Here is a 26,269-nt window from a genome sequence, read left to right on the forward strand (position 1 = left end):
CATGTGTATTTTCTTCAAAATATCTAAATATGGTTGCCTGAATAATCCGGCTTGTTGCACAAAATTTATGTAGGGTATCCACTCATTTGCGATCATTGTGTGTGAAATAATTTAGCCGTTGATAAAATATTGGTATAAATTGTTTTTTATTATCCATATGGTTCAACATAACCCAGTTAATAATAACCATACGAAGCACACGTAAACTAACAAGTGTAATGACGTAATTTTGGGAAGCGACGTTATAACATAACGTTGCTTCTCCAGTCCTAGATGTCATTTCGTCGTCCCTTTCTAGTTGTGGCTGAAACATTTTGAGTTGGGTCTTGTTATTCATAAAGAAAATAACAATAATAATGTGGATAATAAAAAAATTATTACACTCGCGTGTGATTTTACGAAACTCGTGTCAGGATTCATTTATTAACCTCGCTCGGGCAATACAAAAATCCTGACAATCCTTTCGTAAAATCAGTACAACACACAAGCTCGTATAATAATCTTTATATATGGATATCTCAAAGCTTGTTATGATATGTTGAAATGTCAGGATGAAATTGGTATGGTTAATTGGGTATCACATGTAAGAACACTGTTGTTCCAAACAGGGTTTTCTTATGTTTGGATTGCACAAGAATGTGGCAGTATCCAGGGCCGTAGCTAGGATTTTTTGTTGGGGTGGGGGGTGGGGGGGGGGGGGGGGGGGGGGGGGGGGGGGGGGGGCTGAGTAGTTAATAGTCTAAAATTCTTTAAACGGTCAAGAAGTTCATTTTCTTTAAGTTTCTATAATGCTTTCCGCTAACTACGGCCCTGGTATCAAGTTATTTATGACCAGCTTTGTACAGAGATGTAAAGACATTCATTTTCAACACTGGTATGATAAAATTAATTCTTGTAATTTTTAAAAGGCATATTCTTTTTATAAATAACTTTTAGAAACAGGAAAGTATATATAATATCTGTCATAATATAAGGATCTGTAGAGAATGTTTTCTAAATTTAGGTGTTTGTAACATAAATTAAAAGTACAGAAAAGCAGATATAATCCAGTAATAGAAAGAAATGAAACTAGTGTAATCTCAGTCAAGAGGAAGATGAATATCAGTTTCTTTTAGTATGTCCATATTATGCTTTGAGCAGGAAATATTTCATATCCGAATCCGTTATAGTAAATCCTTCCAACAGAAAAAAATAATTTATTAATTTCCACCAAAACTATAAAGTGTATTAAAGGAATAGCCTTGTTTTAAAAAGAATCTGCCAGTTTAAATTGATTATACATGTATTGTAATGTGTACACACGCAGCGCACGATTCATTTGTTTTAAAAGTAGTTATCTTGGTCATGTGGCCTTAATAACTGAATGAATAACTTGTCTATCTTATCTTGTAGTGTATTCAATGTAATAAAAGTATGTGATAATATTCAGCTCACTTTGGTGTAAATGAATCAGGCCAAGGCACTACGTTTATTGACATGCAAGCAAAGGGACTACGGCGACACTTCAGAACTGATGTATGCATTCATAATCATCAAACAAAAAACAAAAACAGCAACTTAACATTGAAATATGTCCAGCATTCTGAAAACTTGAGAGATTCTGCAAACATAAACAAAAAAAAAAAAAAAAAACCCCAATTGAACAAAGAAATTATTTTGTTTGTAATTTCCAAGCTGTGGAAGATAAAAAAAAAAAAAAACATTTTATTTTAGAATACCATATTTAATGTTCTAAAAGGCAACTACTATTTCAGTTGAACTCCGTAGTTTCTATTCTAAATAGTTTATTATGTCATACGATAATGGCGACATTGAAATTCTTAACAATGTATTAACATTTATCTTGCAACCACCGTTTCTACTGACAGAGTATAGCCGCGTTCACACTAGCATTTCTAGGCCGAATGAGAAACTCCCATTCTTACCGTCACGGGATAAAGCAGATATCCGACGTCATTAACTAGTTATTCTCTACTGACAATTGTATTTGCATACATAAACTTCTTGTTCCGTCTATCCATGGGGCAGTAATTTAATTTATTACATACCTATTCAATCTTACTATAGTGGTAAAGGCCTTTTGAAACCGTGTAATAAATTTATTCTGTATTGCACATATGTGTAATCTGGACCGGAACTTTTATATGGGGAATTCCCTTTTTCTTTTTAAAGCAGTTAGTGCCTTTTATTTACTTACGTCATATATGATTTACAAATGACGTCATATTGTATTTGAAACATTACACAAGGCTGCCGCAGAGTATGATTCTTAATGTTAAATGAATCCATGAAAGGAGTTTTGATCATAGATTTAACAAAGTGTTGTTATGACGTTAAATTAAAAACCGTTTTTGTAAAACATAAAAGAAGGTATGTAATAAATACAGAACTTCACATACGTTGTTTTCGCTTCTTATTTATTGCACTCGTTTATTTTGCGAAAGAACATACCACTCGACCGCTACGCGGTTTCGTGGTATATATTCTTGCGCAAAATAAACTCGTGCAATAAATAGAAAGCGAAAACAACGTATGTGAAGTTTTCTGTATATTTATCACATGGGTTTATGACAAGGATATCATGGGTACGTTATAGGATAATAGTTATTATGTCATACTCATCACAGTAAAATCAATTCTTGGAGCTCGAAAGTTCTAGTTCAATTAAGAATTGTCTGTTTCTTGTTACGTTCATCGGGGTATGAACAAACAACAAAAATCATCTGAAAACTGTGTGAATCGGCAAAGCCAATCTCGCATAAGTTTGCGGATGATTTATTATTATTATTTTTTTTTTTTTTTTTTTTTTTCTGCGTTTGTTTATACCCAGTTGAACGTAAAAGAAATAATAGACAATATTCATAATTCAATTTGAATCATACCTGCTAATACTAACACTTATGTTGGTGCTACACCAAACACCCAAAGCGCATCGATGCTAATTGAAGCGCTTGAAGACGGTTACTTTCGGTTACACCAAATTCGATTACGATGCGCTTCGAACCCATTCCAGTTGGGATCTATTTAGGACGTCACGTCATACAAAACCGATAGAGGCCATTTGCATCCTCCATTTTGCAAGTTACTATTGTATTTTAAAAGTAAAGTAAAACTGGATGATGTCATATGGAAACAATTACTTAGGTAAACTACCTCACGTCATTTTGAAAGCAACATAATCCTCCTGTTGCATGAGAACCATATTTGGTGTAGCACATGCCAAAGCGCTTCGATGCGCTTCCGCGACGAATGTGTCAACGGTGTCCTGATCAAGTTCCAGTTCTTTTCATTTCCATTTAAAAACGCATTGACGCGCATTGGCGAAACCGTATTTGGTGTAGCACTGACATTATACAACTTGCCCATATAAAATGACGTCATCAGATACGACTTTCTCAGACGAGGTAATTTTTACGTTCATCCAGAATGAACAAACTCCCGTTGCTACGTCTGGACCAATGGGATGATGTTATGTGGTAATGAATGTAACGGAAATTTAGTTATTCATTCTTATTATTTTACCATAATTATTATAAGGAATTGTATTATTATTATTATTATTATTATTATTATTATTATTATATTAGAAGAAATGTATGCAGTGTTGCATATTACGTGATACCACGTACTGCCTTTGATTATGGAACGATGCAATTAACAGGTAGCAACGACAGTTTACCTCCTAAACCAACGAAAAGGGAGCATTACCGAGTACAGGACGTGTGCTAGACTGTTTTTCTAGCATGGCTTTCTGGAACCTTTCTACTGGTTGATTGAACTAGAATAATAGTTTCTGGCTGAGTCCTTTTGTAGATGTTTTTTTCTGACATGAGTCTCGAGATAATCAATTCTTGGAGCGAGCTTTAGAGAGCTTTAGCGAGCTCCAAAGATTGATTTTCTTGAGATGAGTGTCAGAAAAAAACATCTAGCAAAGGACGAGTGCCAGAAACATTTTATAGTTCAATGGTTCTTATAATTTTAGCATAATTATTATAAAATGTACTGCATTTTACCTTTGTACCCTGACATCACTCTTCTCTCAGCTGATTTATGTTACGTCACTACACGGGGATGTATGCGGCGTTACAGATTACGAGACGTCAGGTGACGCATTTCCTTAGATAATGACGTAATCAACAGGTAGCAAGGGCTGTATACCTCCTGCACGATGAGTAAAAAAAAATTGATAGGGCGCATTACCATCTTGGGCACATGTGCTAGACATCTGACACATTTCTAGTGGCTGATTCAACTATAATTTTTCCCCTTTTAAATATGAATACAACTTTTGTGTCTCCGTCTGGCCTGTACATTCATATTCATATTGTTATTGCTATTATTATTATTGTTATTTTTATTATTATTATTATTATTATTATTATTATTATTATTATAGTCTTCTTCTTCTTTTCTTATTATTATTTGTTGTTGTTATTGATGTTGTATTATATAATTCTTATCTCATTTTGCAGACACGAAAGAGATTCAAAGTGACGTCATAGTAATACTGATCTTATTCAAATTCAAAAGGAGCTATATTATTACAGTGCTTCGCCCCATTAAAATAAAAACCGGACTACTTAACATAAACCCTGTCAGAATTGTTCCAAGTTCTATATTGAGCAGACAACGCCGTTTACAGGTCGGTATGTTTTACTTCTACTCATTTTAGACAAAATTTTAAGTTTATCTTTTGAAAGATGAAATAAAAAAAAAGTACCAGTCAAATATATCATATCACAAAATTACCCTTTAATACGATATATTACAAAGCAAAATATAGGTGTGAACAGTGACTATACTCTATTTTTATTTATTCTGCAACCAGTTTCTAATGCCCAATTAAAACAAAGCCATAAATGTATACTAGCAGATTATGACTTGACATCGCACAAGTAACGTCACATACATAGCTACATTACAAAATCGCTCATTTGACCTCTAGGTCATCGTACAAAGTAGTTGAAATAACAGAACTAATTGTTTTCACCCTTAAAGTTTATGAACTGCAGGATACAAATAATAACTACTTAATGACATAGGATATCGGCTTTATCCTGTTCAGGTCGAATGGGAAATGTTCCATTCTTACCTTCACACGACAACGCCGATATCCTATGTCATAACTAATTATTCATGTAAGAATATTCAAAATGACGTCATTCCCATTCAAAAAGACTAGTCATTTTTCATATAACCAAGGAAACTTTTATGATTTCGACTTGCCCTCAAATGACCACATCTAAACCAACAGTGTCATGGTGTGTCACAATGTTATTATAGAAAGCGGAACATCATTATTTCTGGTATAGATGGCGCTGCTGTAGCGGCCGTGGAAAATTTGAAGAACAAAATGTTGACGCGCAAGTTATAAATGGATGTGTCAGCTGACCAGACAAGCAATATATACATTTGTCTGTACTATCTCTGTATGGTCCGAATGCAAGTATGTTCATTTATCAATATCTAAAACTATTGGCTAGTGTTCGGTCCGAATACTCGAAAATTCGCTCGCTAATTTTCTTTTGGAAATATTCGTATACGGAAAATGCCTCTAAATGAGATAGATTAATAGACTCCATCATATGTAGTCATGTGGGATTGAAAAAGTACACCGGCCTCGGTGGCGTCGTGGTTAGGTCATCGGTCTACAGGCTGGTAGGTACTGGGTTCGGATCCCAGTCGAGGCATGGAATTTTTGATCCAGATACCGACTTCAAACCCTGAATGAGTGCTCCGCAAGGCTCAATGGGTAGGTGTAAACCACTTGCACCGACCAGTGATCCATAACTGGTTCAACAAAGGCCATGGTTTGTGCTATCCTGCCTGTGGGAAGCGCAAATACAAAATCCCTTGCTGCCTGTCGTAAAAGAGTAGCCTATGTGGCGACAGCGGGTTTCCTCTTAAAAACAGTGTCAGAATGACCATATGTTTGACGTCCAATAGCCGATGATAAGATAAAAAAAAATCAATGTGCTCTAGTGGCGTCGTTAAATAAAACAAACTTTACTTTAAAAAAAAGTACAATCGAGGTGGTGGAAATTTCGACTCTGCTTGACGAGTCCTATGGTCGAAATTTCCATCACCGAGGGTGTACTTTTTTTATCCCACATGACCGCATATGATGGAGTCTTTTTCTCCCATCCATTCAATAAATAAACCATTATTTTACACGAACAAACAAAGATGGCTGAAAAGGTAACTTCTTTATTTGACCGTTTTATCATAAATAAACTACACTATCATATTTGCCGCGTCTGTTTCATGTGTTAAAGTTAAATTGAGAATAATACATGAGTTTCCGTTTGATACCATTTATCTTACGAGTTGTTTAAAAACGTATCCAACGAGCTTTCGCTCGTTGGATACGTGTTTAAACAACGAGTTGTAAGACAAATGGTATGAAACAGACACGAATGTATATAGTATTCTATTTCTTACATACCTCGAAACAATGAAAATGTAAAAAATATATTAATTAAATTATGTTGTTACAGAACGTAGCCTAAATGGGTCATGACATATGGATATTTGGCTTTAAGCATACATACTACGTCATAACCAAATCACTATTGTACATTTCCACCGGGGTCAGAGTGTAAAGTGACGTCACCCCACTTCCGATCGCTTTGGTTACTGGGTCATGACCTCTCAGAAACGATCTCCAACATACGTTGTATACGATTTTGATACACAACGGTGATCTCCTACACGGGTGTTTAAGATTTAGCAAATTAACTAGATACCTTTTATGGGGTTCATCTACACAAATGAATATGGCGATTTCCAATCTTATAAACATGATGTAAAACAAAACCTATCGTATCAATTCATACAACAGTGGTTTCTCGGATATTACAAACTCTTCTAAGGTCAATTTTATACATTATCAGGGCCGTAGCTAGGATGTTTTGTTTGGGGGAGGGGGGGGGGGGGGGGGGCAACCGAGTAGTATAGTCTAAAACTCCTTAAACAGTTAAGAAGATAATTTTCTTTAAGTTTCTATAATGCTTTCCTTTCATCCTTGCTAGCTACGGCCCTGATTATTCAAAACACCTATTTGACTTGAATAGATATCAATAACCGAATTGTGCACGTCAAATTTAAAATTACCGCTCGAAACGAGTAGATGATTTAACATCAATAATACAAAAACAATAGTCATGAAATACTGATATTTAAGATGAATGTCATTATTTATTCAAATGTAAAAACCAAAATGTCGAAAACGTTAGAAAAATAGTTTTAAATAAAACTAATACTGGCGTTTCTAAAATGAAAGGTATGCTGCCTTTGTATAATGCATCATCGTTGAGAAACCTTACTTATTTTTTTTTTTAAATATGTAGTCTTGAAAAATTGTGAATTGATGTTTCTTCGCACGTTTTAGACACCTGATATTTTGATTAATTACCCGGTGTAACGGTGTTCAATGTTAATTATAGATATTCTATGCTTGTCATGTATGATAACTATGTATTTGCATTGCCCCTCTTGTAATGTATCCGAGTGTTGTTAAATAAATCCATCCGAATCTCTTCAGTCGGCAGTTCAAAGCGCGTCTCAAAATTGTTCAAAGGTGAGCACTGTCAAGTGTAAAAATGCTACATTTTCTGGTGAACCCCCCCCCCCCCCCCCCCCCCCACACACACAAAACAAAAATTAAAATAAATAAATAACCACACAAAACCCCCACAATAAAGCAAACAATAATCAAAACAAAAACAAAAGCAAAAACAAAAGCAAAAAGCAAATAACCCACAGACGTGAACTGATCTGGTGGTTTCCTGTATGAGACGCTTATTTGTTTTCGGTCATACTGTTTTTGAGTGTCCGTAATACTATAGTCTGAAGGCAGTGTCCACATTGTTAGTATTTCGCTTTACCTGAGAGAGTCAAAGCGACCACCACGGTTATTCCGTGTAGGATTATGTGCTGCATCATATTCCAGAGGTGATCAACTTTGAAAAAAAAATGTATGTGTGTATGGTGTGTGTGTGTGTCGGGGGGGGGGGGGGTAATTAAAGGTCAAGAGGGTACAGATGTGAACAACAAAGTGTGTTTTATTTTCTTCATAATATTATTTTATAGCCACGACTTTTATGTGGGATTATTACAACACACTGAATTAGCCAAACTTGCTTTATAATTATGATTTGCATAGCATTCAATACAAAACCTGAAATTTAACATCACTTTTCTCAGTTCGACTGATTTTTCTATTTAAAAAAAAAAAAATGTTACTTTGATGAGTCAGTCGTTGTTTAATTAGTATTAAAATATTCGCTCGTCATTTTCATTGAATATTCAAATACCATTTCCAAACCGAATACCGAACACTACTATATGCATAACTTTGTACCATGACTTGGTGTTTGTCTCTTTGATGTCACATGTGGTGTATTTGGAGCGTCACTATTGTGAGGGTCGTGGGCTAAAAACTGCAGTTAATTTCAGTTACCCGCAGTTTCAGTTATACCATGGCTAAAATAACCTGCAGTTTTGACTGTGCACACTGGATAAAATAAAGCTTGAGTTAATAAATAAGAAAAATAAAAACAAAAGTAAAGTGTAACAAATGGGTATTTTTAGATCAAAACTTGAAACAATGCAAAACAATTAAAAAAAAAAAAAAATCATCAAAACCATGATATGACTATTACAAAGATGCTATGTCAATGTCCTTATAGCTTGTTTCATTAAATCAGATGATGACCGTTTGAAGTTGTATCTAAAGAACATGTTATGACATCAATTTAAAATGCAAAATACGTCATCGAAACAAGACCGGATAAAACATTAACCACACCCTAGTTTAACTAATTTTACCATTGGTTATATAATATGTAAAATACTTTTATTTTAGAGCAATGGGACTATTTTCACGTATGTATAGCAAGCCAAATGCACGCTTATACAATTAGTGACATTGTCACCAAATCACATTTCATGACTGATTAGAATTACACAATTTTGTTAGCAATATATGTGTGTAAACTGCTACCAACAGGTTAAATATATTTTAAGTTAACCTTTCTTTTACATTAATAAAACAAACAAAAGTACATTGATGGTATGTTCTGTAATGTGATTAATCACATTGTTTTGCGGGCATCAACACTAACCGACCAAGTTAACTGTTCTTGGTTTAACGGTTAGATATTTCTTTTTATCCAGCAATCACTGTATACATTGGCAAGATATGATGACTAGATAAATCTCTATATTTTCGGTCACTGACCAAAAATATAGGTCACGTGACATAAGCCCAACTCGATTCGAGTCAATCTGATTAAAATTAGCTCTACTGGGTCTACCCTGGTAGATCTAATGGCACTGCGTGGACTCCCATATCCAGGTGACATTTCATCTATAAATAACAATTCATTCATTCATTTCAACTTATTTTCGTGCTTATATCCAATTAAGGTTCAAGCACGCTGTCCTGGGCACACACTTCAGCTATCTGGGCTGTCTGTCCAGGACAGTAGGTTAATTGTTAGTTGGTTAGTAGTTAGTGAGAGAGAAGAGGGTGTAGTGGCCTTACACCTACCCATTGAGCCCTTAAGAACTCGCTCTGGGTTGGAGCCGGTACCGGGCTGCGAACCTGTACCTACCAGCCTGTAGTCCGATGGCTTAACCACTACGCCACCGAGGCCGGTCGAATAACAATTCAAATATCGACCAATTACACTTCGCCATTTATAGCGTTATTCGGGAGCATACAAATTCTAAAAATATCGGGCGAGACTATTTATGTAATAAGCGAACTTGTTGGTCTATTTCAACATTAAAATAACAGGGGGAAAAGTGCAGTAATAAACTCTGGATTGTATACTAGTATAAACAGATTTTATGGCTATACCATAACGTGGTTTTTTTCGTCTTGAAACTAATTTTATATAAAATTTTATATTGAAATTAGTTTCCGACATACTTCGTAATTCACCCGAATCATATCGTATACCCTCGGCATAATCCCGAATGTTTTCAAATTCTTTTCAAATCACTGGCATGATCTTGCAAGTAAGGTTTTGATTGGTCGAATGAAAGGTTAACTGGATATGAGCTCCAACGGGCAGCTGTTAGATCCACATGTAATAGTGGAGCTAATTTTAATTAGATTGGATTCGAGTGCTTCAGACTACATTTTCAATAAACATACTCTTTAAATCATTTGTTAAAGTACAGTAAATACAAATAACTTTTAGTTTTGCTATAACAATACAAACCTTGTATATTTATTTACGAATTAGAGTTTAGAAACGTTTTTTTAATGTGACAGAATGTAGCTAGCGTCTTACAAATAATGACGTCATGTATCATGTATGACGTCATACGGAAAAAAAACTTGCTAGGTTGACAATACTCGATTTGTGTACACAAAACTGGAATAAATAATGATTTTCCGAATATTCCTGTAGGATTGCAGGATAAAAGAAATAACTAGAAATAATCTTAAGACAATAACCAGTTATTTCCTATCTATAAATACGAGATATTCAATTGGTATTATATAGTTCCACGACAAAATCGTTTGAACAGTTTATAATGGGCATATTTTTGATTTGCGATTCACGCATTGTCGTCCGTTTCATGCCGACACATATTTCATGACATTTGCGGAGATCAAATATACAGCATCTGCACTTTCTGAAAACCCATGTGGTTATCTCCTAAATGATGACGTCATTAGTGACAAAACAGTAATACATTTTTACATTTTGACGATCATTCTATTCATTATTATAATAGATTTCTTGCCCACTGGATAGGGTTATCAGCTTTTGCACGGTGGCAGAAAAATCTGTCTGACCCTAGAGCTAGATAAATCTGTCTGACTCAAAATTCTGTTTGCCATTTCACATTGTATCATTGTTTTTAAAATATTTAAACAAATTAATATTTTCAACTTTATATTTATTGTTAAATTTGTATGTCCTCGCATAAGTTGGACTATATTTTTCAGCGTATGATTAAATGAGTTTAATTTTTTGTAGGTGAAATGGTTACGAATCGTTCAACAATAAACAAACCGTACGTAGCTTACAAAACTAATGTTTTGTTACTGTAATTAAATGGGCATAGTGTAAACATCGGCCCTCACAAAAAACACATTTTGTCCCTTGGGTTGGAATTGCCTTATCTATACCTCACAACGGTGATAGATTCTATTAATACTTTTAATAATTATTTTAGATTTTTTTTTAGACTTGGGAAGACGCAACACTCTATCATTTGGACTTGGTCACTCCAGTTTCACGTCAATGCAGAAACGTCTCCCATACGTTTGCCAAGACATAATCATCATATGTCCAAGGATCTTTCCATGTGGCCTTTTTGTGATCACTCACCTTTTATCTGTATCAGTATTAAATGTGTGTTGAAATGGCAGACAGTGTAGATGCAGACGACAAGAACTATCCAGTCTCAGTGCGTTCTAGAAGGATCAGGCAAGTTGGGCATAACACCAGTGACAATGCGTTCATAGAGTACCACACAGGCAAGCCAGGACATCAATGACAATGCGATCAAGGAGGATCAGACTGGAACACCACGTCCTTCACAAGGAGTTCAAGGAGGATCACAATGGCAAGTCAGGGCATCAGTGACAATGCAATCAAGGAGTTCAAAGAGGATCACACAGGCACACCAGGGCATCAGTGACAATGAGTCCATGGAATACCACACAGGCAAGCCAGAACATCAGTCACAATGCGATCAATGGGTTCAAGGAGGATCGCACAGGCAAACCAGGACATAAGTGGCAATGAGTTCTTGCAATACCATACAGGCAAGCCAGAACATCAGTGGCAATGCATTCAAGGAGGACCAGATAAAAACACTACAGCAGTCACAAGTTCAAGGAGAATCAGCTATGGAGACAACAACATCATTCATAATAAGTTCATGGAGGATGAGACAAAGAGAACACCATGTCGTTCATAACGAGTTCATGGAGGATGAGACTAGGAGAACACCATGTCGTTCATAATGAGTTCATGCAGGATCACACAGGCAAACCAGGACATCGGTCGCAATGCGTTCATGGCTGATCAGGAAAGCAGGGCTTGAACAGCAGTTGTACAGTCATAAAGGAGGAAGCCGGTCTGTTCTGTAACATGAATTAGTCATCATCAAATGTAAGAATAAAACAAGAACTTTCAAAGTAATCTCAAACTTAGGCCTTGCGAAGTAAAGTACACACGTTCATCTGACATTTAATTTAAAAACTGATCATATTAAAATGATACATATGTATGACCACAGACTAATAGTTGAGAATATGTCAAACGTGGCTCTATTTTAACACGTGTCTACTTGCTCGGGTCAAGTGATCTAGAGTAGGACAAATACATTCTTCTAATAACTTGTCAGGCAAGACAGATCACTAGATTTCTTGAAAGATAAAATGTTGACAGTGATAATTTTTTATGAACATGACGCTGTTATGTTTGACGGTTTTGGGGGGGTTTTTTTTTTTTTTTTTTTGTTTTTTTTTTTTGTTTGTTTGTTTTTGTCAATCCAGCGAGTATGTTGCTTCCTAACACGAGACCACTTAAATACTGGTATTTTCTTAACTCATTCAACAGACATTTGGATGCTTGACAAGTAAAAATGAGATATTTGTTCTATAGATCATATGATTTCAAGTGTTAATACAGATTTGTATCATCATTAAACAAAGATAAACTATCTGTGCTGATTGTATGATACGAGTTGTGGTACAGAAAACATTTTAGGAAGCTGCATTGCATGAATAAAGACAGTGGCACGACTATTTTACGTGATTTGAAATACACACTACATAACGGTAATGGGATAATGTACCAAAATAATGACACCAGAGTGATACGAAGGTCATATGCTTTCATCATTTAGTAAATGAATTACCACGAGATCCAACCTTTAAGACTGCTTTTGAAAAAAAAAACATTCTTATTACCGGTACATAGATTAAGAGCGAATATAAACAATTCTAATTCTGCATCATTCCAAACTTGTGAATTGTATTAACGTGTATCAGTAGAGTATGTATTCATTATAATAGCAGAGATATCGAAGATGAGTATCATTTTGTATTAATCTCAATATTGTACAGAGATTTAAGAGAAAAACATATAAAGAAATACTACTGGAATAGGCCATCTATGCTAAACTTTATACGAATGAATGTTTAACGACACCCCAGCACAAAAATACACATCGGCTATTTGGTGTCAGAAATGGTAAAGTATATAAAAATATTATACAATATATACCCTTCAAAAAAGTATAACAAAAGGTTTTTTTTATAGAACTCAGTGTTTTTAAAACCTACGGTTCATGCTTTGTGAATTTAAAAAGCATGTCCCAAAACATTCTGTTACCGAAATAATCATTTCTCGTCGGCTTGAGATTCCACATTCCACGCAAAATTTGGCGCCACAGTCGGTGTACACTGCACGATGTTCACACTGAGAGGGAGGGTCCTTCGACAGTAAAAAAATGAAGGGCGTCAAATGTGTATGGCCTCGTATCTGGGCGACAGTTGACAATCCAGATTACTTCACGTCCTGCATCGCCTGTAGGACAATGCCACTCTCACCATAGACTGCCACGGCAGAATGAAGCGTGTTCGCAACCGCACTGTCCCAATCGTCTTGCCAAGTGGGACCGTTAAGATATATTGGTTAATATGAAATTTAAAATCACTGTCGGGACACCAACATGGACAACGGGGTAAGGACAAAGTGGACTTGGCAGCAACATCTGCCTTTCGTTGCCCGAATGCCAACATGGCTGGGTACCCAACAAAATATACCCATCTTTATTTTTTTTATTATTATTATTGAGGTTTTTTTTTTTTTTTTTTTTTTTTTTTTTTTTTTAACACCACAGGCAGGTCCCGAACATGCCGTGGTGCCCCATTTATCGACAGAAAAAGACTCTTAACATAGACATCTTTAGTGGCAATTGATATTTCTGACCCGACGTCGTGATCACCATCCCAACTAAGGGATGTTCCAATTCCATGTACTGTAGAGCTTGAAGACCAGGAATGTTCGATTCGGCATTCAGTTTCATCAAATAAGTTCATATATTTATTATCAAACACCGCATTGACCCCTGTGCACGATGCAGGGCATTGCTTTAATCTTTGTAGCATACTGCAGTGAAAGCTTTGCACGTCTAGCCACCCAAACTAGGTTCGTGTGCATCGACGTCACAAGCTCTCCACAGGAGATGTTTGAAAGCACCAACAACAAAGTCTAAGTCCTTCCTTGGTGGTTGTGTATAGGATCTATCATTTGCAAGTAAGACATACTTGCTGACCAGTTGGACAATGCACCCATAATCAAGTTTAGACCACAACTAGACCCTGATCTATAAAGTCAGGAGCATAACCTTTCGATCTGCTCCACCATTCAGTCTTGCCAATAACTTTTAAGATATGAGGGCCTTTAAGCCCTTCTTTTTCACATACTGCGGAGGAACAAAAGATAGCCTCCTGTCAAAAATGAATCCCCAGTGTGTGTTCTCCTTACTCACAACTGGAACCGGAGTGAATTGTCAAGAAAAACACATTTGAGGATCTAAATGGTGACTTCTTTTCTGGCAGATATGCATACAGACGGTTTTGACTTTGAGAATCGAAATCCATTGTCAGTTGCCCATTGTTGAAGTTTATTTTCAAACACAAGCTGCAACTGACGTTCAAAAGTACATCATACTGGACGACCTGTAGCAAATCTGAAAATCGTCGACATATAACGAGCTATCAACGCCAGGTTTTTAAACACTGGGTGATGCTGTTAATTTTCATGGAAAATTCCAAAAGTTACTGTTGCCAGGGACTACCTTGAGGTACACACCATTTCTTGGGATGTGGGAATCGGGATAACTGACGATGTTCCCACTCGTCCCTTGAAAGACCTCTTTCTAAATAAGAAATTTGAGATAAAGTCAGGCATACGATTACTCTTAGGCCCATGCCATGGAGGTCTTTCAAGATCCCATACTTTCACGTGCAGAATAAGCTTTCTCGAGGCAAAAAAGACCGATACAAAATGCTGGTTATGGATAAAAGCATCACTACAAGTGATGGAGGTCCATCATTCTCCACTACCACAAGGGTCTGGACAAACTTTCAAGGAGAAATCAAGACAAAGTGATGGACTACAAAGGGTTAAATCAATGGATGTGAAAGAACCACATGGTGGATGAAAGTGGGTATGACTTTTATCATTAAGTAATATTAAGTCATTTTTGAGAATTAAGTCTTCTAATTGTTTACCTCTAGTATTTATGTCATCGCATCCCCACAAAGTGTGGTGAGCATTAAAATCTCCCATGCTAATAAAGGCAGTAGGGAGTTGATCAAGAAGACCTTGAAAGTCCCTAGTCGAAAAATTGTAATTATTTCGAGGAGGTAAAAAAACTGAACAGAGAAGCCATAGTTTATGATCTCGGGACCATGTTTACAGCCACAGCTTGTAAAATTGACTTTAATATGACTTCATATGTTGGGGAATGTTTTCATCTGTACAATAATGGAAACGCCACAAGATCGCTATATTTTCATTTTGTTGACAATTTATGGTAGAGATTAAATCCTCTGATGTGGAAAATCCTGTCAGTATCCTTCAGGAAGGTTTCCTGAAGACACACTGTAAGAGGATTATAGTTTTGAATTAGAAGACATTAATTCATCAAAATTGGGCCTAAGCCCACGACAGTTTTCCACTGGATAACTTTATTTGTCCATCGGGAGGAAGTATGGGTTTTTTCTTTGGTTCGTTGCTGGTGGTCAAGCTTGTGATCGGTAATGATCTGAAAGCAGATTTTGGCTAAACCATCTAAGCCAACAATTGGCTTTTTACGTGGCCCCTGATGACACCCATGATCCGTAGACCGAACCAAGATTTGTGAAGTCGGAAATCACCTTTGGATTTCTTCACTTGTAATCGTTTGATTTCATGGAGGGCCTCGTTCGAAGACAAGAAGTCCGAAACTTCGGTGTGGACCCTTTTCAGGGTCCCATGAGAATTTGGAATTAATTTTGTTTTGGATATATCCATATTTAATGAATAAAAGGTTCATCAACCATGCCACTTTTCCCCTCCCCACCCCCCCCCCCCCCCCCCCCCCCCACCGAGTCCAACAAGGGGACATGGTGCTGCGGATAACCAGCAGGCAGTCATGCCAGGGATACATGGTTGATATACTTGGGCAATAAGAATAACAAAACCACCCAATTGACCCTAGCCACCGCCCCAAGAGCAACACATTCATATGGTGTATAAAATAATGTTTTGCTCACGTAATATAAAAGAAATAACGAAAATGAGAATTTGTGCACACAGGCTAAATATTGAAGCTGGTAGGTACAAAAATATCGAGAGAACACAAAGAGTATGTACATTATGTAATATTAATGAGATTGAGGATGAGTTTCATTTTATTCTTCAGTGTCCACGATACGAAACTTTAAGAAATAGATTTATTAAGAAATACTACTCCAAGAACCCCAGTGCTTTTAAACTAATACAGCTATTGTCAACTACAAACAATAAGGAGATAAATAACCTTGGCAAATACTTAATACAGGCGAACAAAATGAGGGATATGCTATTACTACAAACAACTTAATATATCTATATTTGTGTAACCCATATTGCCGATTGTTTATATATAGATATAGATGGATTGTTTTATCGGTATATGTGTATGTATTTTATTTATGTAAGTCATTCTCCACCATTGTTCCGCACTATTGTACATACTATTGTATTTCATTGTTATAATGCTGATAAGTTGGAAAACTTAACGCAATAAAGAACTTGAACTTGTACTTGACTCTTGACAAATGTAAACAAAACAAAGATTGTTTGCTCTGGAGCTTGGCGTGACCAGCCGATTGATCAGGTCGGGCCTACCTGACCGCCCGTCTATTAGAACTCCGATCCAAAGTGATGTATTGTCATAAGTCATACCCGCAGGTATGCCCCCAGGCTTCGAAATTCACGACGGCTCCACGGCATTTGCCGTACTGCCTTGTGCCTTTGCCGTGATGCCTCAAAAATACCAGTTACTTTACGGCTATGAATAACCGTGCCCTTTTAATTACCTGCCATGGTGCTCCTTTTGTGTATGTTCGGTTTTTTTAAAACTTGTATAACCATAACTTTTATTTTAAAACATTAAACATGCACGAATTCGGTGTTCCTCGGTAGTGTTTGTACACAGTTTCTTGGTCATGTATTATAATTGTACATCGAACGTAACAAATGATAAATTACGGTTGAAACGTACAGCTTTACGGGAAAAACCCTACCGTAAATTGCCGAAAGTTTTAACGTCGTACATTTACGAAAAAAAACGTAAATAGCCAAAAAAGAATCCCGCGGCAATTGTTGTTGGTTTTTTTGAAAATAGGCTAAACCATGCCTAGAAGAAAAAGAAGACTAAAGAAGACAAAAATTGCCAAAACTTTTTCATTATTTCAAGTAAAAATTAGTATTATTATTATTATTATTAACTATTTAAATGTCAGCTGCGTTCAACCAGACCAAGCGGAAAAACGTCCGCTAGACTGGTTTATGCTCTTCACAATACAAATGGCCACGTTGGGAACCAGTCAAATAGTTCACGAACGTTAGACAAACGTTTGCTGGTTGAACTTGGGGCTGTTGTTATCGATATTCTTCATGACAAATTTTGAAATTATAAAAAAAGTCTGTCCCATCATTCTATAAACAAATGTTTTTTTGCTATTAATTTCAGTTTTGTTTGACGTAACAAGAAAAGTAAAAGTGTATTGGAAATAACAAAACAATACTAATTTTGTGTACAATTTACAAATCAATCGGCTTAGAAATGAATAACTTGTAGTAAATTTCATAGTAATAAAAAAGGCGTTCCCTGTGGGACGGACTTATAGTTTTAATGTGTTTTAGCCTATTGAACGGACCCATGCTAAAATCACCCAAATTAATTTATTCCCAATTAACTGAAACACTGAAATAAACGTGAACTGTTTAATGTTTGTGGTTATTCTTGAATATTCCGTTTATTTAATTATTACCCATGCTCAGCAGTTGATAGGCCTATACATCACTGGCGTAGGAAGCGGGGAAGGGGGTACTTTGTAGCAGCATCGATGGTTTATATATTAATTTTATATGTGTGTCTGTGTGCCCACCCACCCTACTTTTTGGTATCTTCCTACAGGCTACACCCGTGTATATTAACAAATTCTGGGTACTAGGCCTAAGCAGTAGCCAACAACGAAAATTGTACCACGTCTTCTTCAAATGACCTTCACCTTTGCATGCGGAAAAAAACGCGACGATTTGTAGTCTGTACCTGTGGTATCGAGAAATCCTTGATTGTTTTGTTGAGATCGCACGTTGTTGTTTTTGGAAAATAAACCTACAATGTATGAGATGATTGGAGTTACGATAATACGATATATTTACCTCTATAGGCCTACAGTATTTAGCAGTTTGTAATAAAAGCCGTTTAATCGCCACACACGTTACCGTACTGTCATGCGATCTCGTGTGTCACCAATTACCGTGGTACCTAATAAGAGCACGTGTTAATGATTCCAAGTTCAAACAAATTAGTTATGCTCATATCCATTCAACGTCCAGGCATATCTAGTCTGGGTCCAGTCTCTAACAACGCCAGTGATTGGGTCCAGGGCACGGCGTAAGAAGGTGCCAAAAAGTGGGGTGGGGGTGGGGGTATAAAATCATCGCTGCTGCCCCCCCCCCCCCTCTCAACCTCAATTTAACACACACACACATTACAAATAATCCATAAATGCTCAAAACATACTTAAGAAAATAGGCCATGGTGTCCTCCAACAATGTTTACGTTTTTGTGGATACTGTTACATGACAGAATGAGATTTCCCTCCACATTTTTTATTCTGTAATTTGGTTAATCTTGTTATTACAATTATGTTTGTTGGTAAAAAAGTTTAAATTAGGGTGGATTTTTTTATTATTGTTAAATGTAGAATTTACAACAAAAATAATATAAAGATTAAATTTTAAAAAAACTAAATGATTTGGTTTGAACATTTATTTATTTAATTATTTGTATTTCAAAAAATTTAACACTGAACATTTCATCCCTTTTCCTAAAGCGTTGATTGTATTGTTTGAAACGTAATACACATATTCTTTTGGTAGTCTCCACAAAATAATAAAGATGTCTAAACTTGTAAAAACGTTGTTGTTAATGAGATTGTAAAATTGAAATAGAAATCTTGATTGGTTAATTCTGAAACTTAGTACCTGTATTCTACAGTGATTCTCTGGAGATACCTTCACAAACTAATAGATAAAATTAACATATCTACTTTTATTATAGATTATTTTATTTTATTTCTTTAATATTAAGACTTTAACATAACTGTCCAGCCATTCAAATATAATTTTCTTTCAGTCATACTCCATCTGCTCAGATGGTCCGAAACCAGTGGACTTTGATCCATTACCTGCTGTAATGAGATGGAACAGCAGCAGTGTTTGTTCAAGGAGACCAGATACGTCATAATCTCTCTCCACCAAAGTTGTCTTTAAGGACACCACAAAAATAATTAAGATACTGTTTTGTTTAATGACACCACTACAATACTTGATTTATTGATGAATGACCAATTTAACAGAATTACAGATAAAGGTTTTTTTCTGGTTAAATTGACTTCCTAAAAAAGACTGCCTTGGTGCCCTTTGAAAATGTATGAACGTAGCCTTTGTGCCTTCATTTCCTAGATTTTTAAAGGCTATTATAGCCTGCCCATTTAACACCGAATTTCGAGGCCTGTGCCCCAACTCAATCACCAGGATCCCATAATCCATTTTCACGGGTCGCACCTCATGGCAAATAAGGCGCCCCAAAAGGGGAGTTGTACTGTATTAGCCATTCTCAAGGAGAATGTTTCACCCCTGCACCACGGTGAGGTTACAGTACACGCAGGGGGAAATGTATACAGTTGCTGACCAGTAAAACACGCTGATCGAGGCTGGCAAAAGTATATTTTTAGTGCATTAATTCAGAGGTTTTTTTTTTTTTCTCTCTCAATCAAATTGTTATCTACCAGTTTTATACGTATATTCACAATCAAGATGTGTTGTTTTAACAATTGTTTTATGAATTAAATTAACATTGTTCGTTTGTTTACAAACACACCCCAACACTTGTTTCAAGACGTAAGGTAACGTAATTAAGACTAATGTGACATGAGTGTATATACCGAGTCGATACATGTATCACAGTTTTATTTACTTCTGAACTGAATATATATTTTTTAAATGAACATAAATGTCGGGGGGTCCAAAACACTTACTTTTATTCTTACGTCAAACCAAACCGAAATTATAATTTACAAAAAAAAAAACCCAAACCTATGGGCGTCCATCAGTGGAGGACAGGGGGGACGCAAGTGGCGGCAACTTCGCTAAGTTATTAGAGCTGCGGAGTGACGACGACGACGTACTGAAGAGATGGTTAACGCGCAAAACCTCCTACACCAGCATTACGGTGCAGAACGAAATACTGAAAATCATGGCCCACATGGTTCTGAGAAACATTTGCAAGAACATTGGCTATTTTGCAGTAATTGTTGACGGCACTCAAGACGTGCAAGGTGCTGAACAGGAAGCTATATGTGTGCGATATGTAGACGATGTCTATGATATTCACGAAGACTTCGTCGGTCTATACACTGTATCTGAGACGACTAGTGCCAGACTGAGCAACATGCTGCAAGACACATTACTTAAGACTAACCTTCCCATCACTCGCCTGAGAGCGCAAACGTATGACGGAGCCAGCAATATGTCAGGAAAATACCAGGGTTGCCAGGCATTAATCAAAACCGTGCAACCACTGGCGCACTATACTCATTGCGGTGCACACATCACGCACCTCATCTGTGTCAAGGCCATTGAAAGTGCACCATTCCTCCGTGATGCCCTGAATGCGGTGCGTGAACTTGACGGGTTCTACAACTCAAGTGTCAAATTCAAGAAACTTTACCTTGACCAGCATGCCACGAACGACAGCTCTGCGCCATCAGGTCTGAAGCCACTCTACGCAGACCTGCTAGGAGCACGGGAAGAGGCGGCATCTACGTTTGGCAGCAGCACAGCAGCAAGGGCTTAATGTTATTATCCACAGCCTCCTGTCTTCCGCGAAATGTGTACTTGGCCTAATTGCAGCTCTATCGGTGATCGAGTGCCTCGAAAAATTCAACACAGCATTACAGGGAGAGCAGACAACCGTTGCTGGGATGCTCACTGCAGTGACTGTTGTCAGCAACAACTTCCTTCTACTTCGACGTGACATTGACAAGGATATCCACAAGATAGTGCTACTAAAAAGATCCTACAACTATACATCGAGCGCTCTCCTTGCCGCGCCAGCGGGAGATTCCTCGACGATACGATGATGGAGATGCATCACACGCCTACACCAGCGTAGAGGATTGTTTCCGTGCACAGTTTGTGGCGGCAATCGACAGTACTTTGGCCAACATTGAGGCTTACTTTACGCATACAAGCAGTTGTCTGACCACTGAAGTTGTAGACAAAACGGTCGTTTCTCGATACCTAGAACTCTCTGATTCACTACAGCAGGAATTAGCATTCTTCTGCAGACAGTATGAGCACTCCAGTGTGGACAGCGTACGATGTATATTTCGTGACATGGTGCTTGAGATGAGAAGGCTATTCCCACAAGTTGGCACTCTGCTGCGTCTTCTTCTACTGTCACCAACCAGTTCGTGCTCTGCTGAGCGTTCGTTTAGCGCTCTTCGTTGATTGAAAACGTGGCTCCAGAGCACGATGACCCAGCAGCGTCTGAACCACGTGATGGTATGTCACGTGCACAGAACTCGACTTGCTGAGTGCTCCCCAAGATATATCGCAACTGAGTTCGTGGATGGATCAAGCGACACACGTAGTACTGTTTTTGGTCAGTTTAAAACATAGACTATTTTGTTAAACTGTCAGACATCAACGTTTTGATTTGCAATTTGGATTTGTTTTCTTTAATTAAAAGTTTAACTACTAATGTGTAGCTTTATGATTTTCATTCACATTGCTTTATCACCCCCCCCCCCCCACACACACACACACACACACACACACACACACACACACACACACTTTTAAAGCCGGATTGACGCCCCTGCCAAAGCCCCACATTTTTATAGGATGGGACAGACTATAAATCTAAATCTTATTCCAAGTGGAACATCTAATCATATATTTATACTCATTCCAATGACACTGTTTACTAACTATAAGTATGCAGTCCTTGGTTGCACCTGTGGAGAGGTGGTTAATACACAGGTATCGTGAAAAACCGCGTGCATCGGGCTACCCCATAAACCGGTTTATTTACATTTGACTTATGAAGAATACGATTGAACCTTAAGGGGCCGTTCAAATATTACGTAACGCTCCAACACAGACATATCAACGTGGCAATATTTATTTACACCCGTGTGTACTACGATGGCGTCATTAAAGTGACGTATTGCTGTACGATGGGTAAAAAAAAACCCCGCGGATTTTCACTTGCGCCATTTTAATTGATCACCATCATGGTTGAGAAAGAAAATTATACCAGACCCTAATTGAAGGATACGGACGAGCATTGGGTTTACATTTACCTCTAAAAACCTACATTATATATTGTTGTCATGGCATAGCACGTTTAAGAGAAAATAAAATTGTTTACGTAACTCTGTTCAATACACCCTACCCCTTGTAACGCCACATAACGCTTGGACTTACACCCCCCCCCCCCCCCCAAGCGTTACGTAATATTCGAATGGCCCCTAACATCAAAATACTGTGTTGAATTAATAAAACCTTCCCGCAACGAAGTGCTCAAATTAGAAAAAGACATGTAGACGTTCAAAATAATTTTATACAAAAGAAAATGTATACATGACCGCCACTTTTCAATGTGCGTACTATATTAAATGGCGTGTAATATTAAACAAACCAAAATAAACAACAGTTTTACACCGCTGTCATTGTTAAAGTCTAGGGGCGAGGCGTAGCCCAGTGGTACAGCGCTCGCTCGATGCGCGGTCGGTGTGGGATCGATCCCCGTCGGTGGGCCCATTAGGCTATTTCTCGTTCCAGCCAGTGCATCACGACTGGTATATCAAAGGTCGTGGTATGTACTACCCTGTCTATGGGATGGTGCATATAAAAGATCCCTTGCTGCTAATCGAAAAGAGTAGCCCATGAAGTGGCGACAGCGGGTTTCCTCTCTCAATATCTGTGTGGTCCTTAACCATATGTCTGACGCCATATAACCGTAAATACAATGTGCTGAGTGCATCATTAAATAAAACATTTTCTTTCTTTCTTTCTTGTTAAAGTCTCGTCCGCTTCGCAGATTCATTGCATGAGAGTTTTGGTGACGTCACGTAACACGCGTCACTCTTGAAAACAATAGCCCGGTTTTCCAGTAGCTGAAGAATGTCCACATTAGACTGGCATGCATATTAACATTTATTGGTTTATTTTGACAATAAAATCGATCGTATATTACAATGCGCGTGTGTAGAAACCATTTCCCGTTAATAATAATAGGCCGGTTCACGGTTATCCCCAAACAGAAACCCCTAGTACAAATACTACAGTTACATATATAACGTAAGTGTAACATATCCGATGTCATTGTTTGGGGATACTTGTGGTTTAAGGTCGGCGACAGCCACTTTTCGAACTCTTGTTTTGGCATAGACCACAACAAATAAAATATATCCAACGGTAATTTATTTGATATCATAGGCCTATATTTAACAAAATGTATTTTTTATATATTTCATCTTTTAAAATTTAAACTTAATATTTTGTCCAGAATTGTGCAAAATAAAAACATACAGACCTGTAAACAGCGTCGTCTGCTGGTTATACAGAGAACATTTTGTTTTCAAAATCTTAATTTGCGATATTTCTGTTCAAAGTAAAATTGATTAGCAATTACTCTTTAATGTTTTAAAATTGTGTAACGATCTCTGAAACTTGCGTAGCGAATTGTGACGCAATACTGAACAAAATGTTCCATGTTATAGCCTCTATTAGAAACATACTTATCTGCCCTTGGTTTTCATAGCGCTAAGCGGCCCCAATTAGCCACTAAACTATTTCCGGCGCGTTCACGCTCCAGTCGCTTGCAACAAAGGCCCTTTGTTACTACTGAATTGTGGAGTAGTCGTCAACGTGTTCTTTTATTTGTTTTACGTAAATAAAGTTTTCCATTACTATTTTTGTTTTACAGAAAAGAAAATGTACAATATGTTTTGTGCTCAACAGAAATACTTACGAACACGTCGGGGGGGGGGGGGCAAGAAAAATGGCTCATTGATGATTGACTCGTTAAAACGGCACCTTAATAAAGTGTTGATATTTGCAAGTAATATGCATGTGTTTGTGTATATACCATTGTGTACGAATGGAAGTGTACATTAATTTAGCTGCTAGCTGCATTATTAACTACGACCTATGCAGTAGTTAATGAAACTAACGATACAGAAATTCACTTCCTCGCCTAACGATAAGGTTTCTACGGTCTCACTCGCAAACAAATCGAAACAGCGAGTCCAGTGTTGTCAGAGGAACATAGTGTAATTTAATAGTTATGATCGACTATCTACCTGCAATTATTAATATTATGCACAACCATTAAGCATTCCATAGTGTGTGTGTGTGTGTGTGTGTGTGTGTGTGTGTGTGTGTGTGTGTGTGTGTGTGTGTGTGCGTGCATACTGTCACATACAATTCATTAAAACTGTAGGTGTGTTTGTATGTTTAAATGAAATTATGATCATTAATGTGAGGCAAAATATGCATGTAAAAAACCCCAAAACAATTAGGTGGGTGACAGCGCGCTTGATTCATCTCCTATATTTAACACATTGTCAGTTATAACAAAACGCAATTTCATCAACTTAATTTTTACCTGCATCATTCTTTATTTTTAAAGCATAGGTAGGGACATTTATGATGCCAGGGGCTGGTATGCATAAGTCTTAGCTGAAGATTCACGAACAACTGTGGTCATCAGCCATTGTTGTTGTTACAGGAACGCGCCGGAAATGGATAATGGTTAGGGGACGTAACTCTGCCTAATGTTTCTCGCTAATTTCTAATAGAGGCTATAGAATTTTGACGGGTCAAGGTCAGTAGACCTGTTTTTATTTTAATGTGGCGAAGCATTGTAATAATACAGTTAGTTTTGAATTTGAATGACTTCAGTATTCCAATGACGTTAGTTTACATCTCCATCTCCTTACAATAACACTGTGACCAAGGTCTCACTACACGGATATCATCTGCCATTGAAATCCATTTAAATTACCCAACTTCAAATGAAGACTGCCAATAGAACAGGTTCTCGTTGGCACTAACAACATACACCATTGCGAACATACATTATATAAGCATTTATTTTCACTCCAAAATTGAGAACATTTCCGTCTCAGTATTTTGCTATTTGACCGCATCTGGCTGTAGTACCGGTCCGAACAGGTGGTTCATTAACCGATTCATTTCGGCTGTCTCTTGCGCTATATACCCATGTCCCAAAAGGTCGATGCACGATATTACAAAATAACATGGTCAAAATACAGCCAGAAGGCTTACCATTAAACATATATAGTGTTAATGCTTCTCCAATTCCTAGAAGTGAATATGTGAACCTTAAAATGTGTTACTCACAACTAGGAACTATACCACGATGAATGAACTCTCACCCGGAAGTGAACTGTGTAATGAGACCTGAACTGACGTTTCCGTTTTCAGAATGCTGGAAAAAATTCCGATGCAAAAATTGCTATGGACTTTTTTCTGCTTCTTCTTTTTTGAACATTATTAATTCGCCTGGATGTGTTTGAAGAAAATCTTGTAATTAAAAAATTGTACCATTTACGAAATTTGGTTTTCATGTGAAATTACGGTGCCGTATGTTTTATTTATTGTGTACGAAGCCAAAACAAGGCTGCGAAAAAGTTACTGTCGTCGACCTTAGACCGATTTACCGAATTAATTTTAACACGAAAAAAAATCGCGTTTCTTTTGTTGTTCAGCATATATTGATAAACAACATTACTAAACTAGTTAGTACTATTTACCATAACAGTATCTCAGCTTAGCTCTAGGTCTGGTCATTTCTTCAAACTGTTTTTCTAGTCTTGATTAGGCCATCGTTTAAATTAAAATTCTGAGCGTCTGACGTCATCGATCGC

At 37.1% G+C, this 26,269-nt stretch overlaps 1 long non-coding RNA gene across 2 annotated transcripts; it reads right to left on the reverse strand.

Annotated features, from left to right (window-relative positions):
• Positions 1-775: 775 nt before the first annotated feature.
• On the reverse strand, positions 776-26,269 carry LOC121382070. 2 transcript variants are annotated; one of them, XR_005959108.1, is made up of 4 exons: positions 26,156-26,269; positions 11,355-12,115; positions 4,014-4,161; positions 776-1,600 (listed from the first exon to the last, which is right to left on the reverse strand). It is a non-coding gene; the product is annotated as an uncharacterized LOC121382070 (long non-coding RNA). The 2 variants fall into 2 exon arrangements; XR_005959107.1 differs by lacking the exon at positions 776-1,600 and having other exon boundaries at positions 3,525-4,161.

Source organism: Gigantopelta aegis, chromosome 9 (genome assembly GCF_016097555.1).
Source record: "Gigantopelta aegis isolate Gae_Host chromosome 9, Gae_host_genome, whole genome shotgun sequence".
NCBI classification, from domain to species: Eukaryota; Metazoa; Mollusca; class Gastropoda; order Neomphalida; family Peltospiridae; genus Gigantopelta; species Gigantopelta aegis.